Below are 2,445 nucleotides of genomic sequence, written 5' to 3' on the forward strand. Positions count from 1 at the left end.
TTTTTTTTTTGCATGGGCAGGCACTGGGAATCGAACCTGGGTCTCTGGTATGACAGGCGAGAACTCTGACTGCTGAGACACTGTGGACCCCCCCCCCCCCATTTCTGACTTTGTTCATTTGCATCTTCTTTTTCTCTTTGTCAGTCTAGCTAGGGAGTCCATTGATTTTATCGATTTTCTCAAAGAACCAACTTTGGTTTTATTGATTCTTTCTATTGTTCTTTTTTCCTCCAATTCATTTAATTATGCTTTAATCTTTGTTATTTCTTTACTTCGATTTGCTTTGGGGTTAGTTTGCTGTTGTTTCTTCAGTTCCTCCAGGTGAGCAGTTAGGTCCTCAGTTTTTGCTCTTTCTTCTTCTTTTTCTTTTTAATATGGAATGCTTCATGAATTTGCGTGTCATCTTTGCACAGGAGCCATGCTAATCTTCTCTGTATCATTCCAATTTTAGTATATGTGCTGCTGAAGTGAGCACTCTTCTTTTGTAATATAGGCATTTTTGGCAAAATTTTCCTCTTAGCACTGCCTTTGCTGCATCCGTAATTCTGAGATGTTGTTTTCTCATTTTCATTCATCTCCAGATATTTACTGATTTCTTTTGAAATTTCTTCTTTGACCCACTCATTGTTTAATAGTGTTGTATTTAATCTCCATATATTTGTGAAAGTTCTTGTTCTTTGGTGGTTATTGATTTCTAGCTTCATTCCATCATGGTCAAAACGTGCTCTGACTAATTTCAATCTTTTTAAATTAATTAAGACCTGTTTTGTGCCCCAGCATATGATCTATCCTGGAGAACATTTAATGAGCACTAGAGAAAAATCTATGTCATGGTGTTTTGTAATGTAATGATCTATATTTGTCTGTTAGGTCTGACTCATTTGTCACATTGTTTAGGTTCTCCATTTCCTTATTGATCCTCTGGTTGTTCTATCTATGGAAGAGAGTAGTATATTGAAATTAGTTTTAACAGTATTTGCCACATGTACTTTGGAGCTCCTTGTTTGGGTCCATAAACATTAATGATTGTTATTTCTTCTGGGTGAATTGTTCTTTTTATTAATATGCCATGTCCTTCTTTGTGTCTTATGATATATTTTCATTTAAGGTTTATTTTGTCTGATATTAGCATAGCTACTCCTGCTTTCTTTTGGTTACAGCTTGTGTAGAATATCTTTTCCCATCTTTTCACTTTCAGTCTGTATATATCCTTGGGTCTAAGATGAGTCTCTTGTAAACAGAATATAAAGGGGGGTTATTTTTAAATCTTTCTGCCACTCTGTATCTTTTAATTGGTGAATTTAGTTCATTAACATTCAAAGTTACTACTTTAAAGGCAGTTCTTGAATCTACCATCTTATCCTTTGGTTTTTATTTGTCAGAGCTATTTATTTTTCCTTTTCTCTCCTTTTATCCATTAACTTACCCTTACTAGTACTCTTCAAATATGTGGTCTCCTCCAGACCTCTCTCTCTTGTCTTTTTTATTCAGCTGAAGAACTCCCTTTCAAATTTCTTGCAAGGCCAATGTCTTGATATAAATTCTCTCAGGGGGTGCAAGAGTAATTCAGTGGTAGAATTCTTACCTGCCATGTGGGAGTCCTGGGTTCAATTCCTCATATGTACATCCCCAAAAAAAAATAAGCAAAGCAAGCAAACAAAAATTCAACAAATGGTGCTGCAATAATGGGAGGCTCACATGGAAAAATAATGAAATGTGACCTCGCCATACAGAATACAAAACATAAAAAAAAAAAATCAATGTATGGAGACTTCTGGGAAAATGGCCAGTACTGTGGCTCAAAATTAGCCCTGTTCCATGGAAAAGTTGGAGAGGGGTCAGGAGGGCAACTTAGGTGGTGAATCAGGAGTGCAGCTGACTTGGGAGAGCCTTCTGCACCACATGCGGCAGCCCTGGTTGTGGAGGCTGAGAAACTGAGAGGCAGAAGGCAGGAGCCTGGCACGGAGGTGTGGAGCTTGCAGGAGTGCACAAACTGGAGCACAGGACTAGGAAGTAAGCCCCTTACCGGGGCAGCCATGTGACCGGTGACTCACCCCACACCCCACACCCATGCACCTGAACCCCATCACCCCCTCCCATTCCCCATGCTCCAGGTGCCCCGAGCCCACCAGCTTTCAGTGCACATATCTGACCCCCACCTCCACCCCCAATGCAACCCAACCCAGCACACCTCCTGAGCACTACCTCCCCCTCCCTGTTCCCTGAAGGCTGTTGCCAGCACATAAAGATTGTGGGCACTAACCTCCATACCTAGGCTACACCCGCCCCCACCCATAGTGTCGCACAGCTTCACCTTGCCCTCCCTGAACTCAGCACATCCCTTTATGGCACTCCCAGGCCCAAGCAAGTGCACGGGCCCCAATTAAGTAATTCAGCTTTGGAAACCACACTTAACAACAGACCTAGAACCATGCATGTGCACAG

General features: G+C 41.2%; 1 non-coding gene across 1 annotated transcript; it reads right to left on the reverse strand.

Annotated features, from left to right (window-relative positions):
- Positions 1-368: 368 nt before the first annotated feature.
- LOC143672256 (U6 spliceosomal RNA) lies at positions 369-475 on the reverse strand. The gene has a single exon (XR_013169726.1). It is a non-coding gene; the product is annotated as a U6 spliceosomal RNA (small nuclear RNA).
- Between the last annotated feature and the right edge of the window lie 1,970 nt (positions 476-2,445).

Source organism: Tamandua tetradactyla, chromosome X, assembly GCF_023851605.1.
Source record: "Tamandua tetradactyla isolate mTamTet1 chromosome X, mTamTet1.pri, whole genome shotgun sequence".
Classification (NCBI taxonomy): domain Eukaryota; kingdom Metazoa; phylum Chordata; class Mammalia; order Pilosa; family Myrmecophagidae; genus Tamandua; species Tamandua tetradactyla.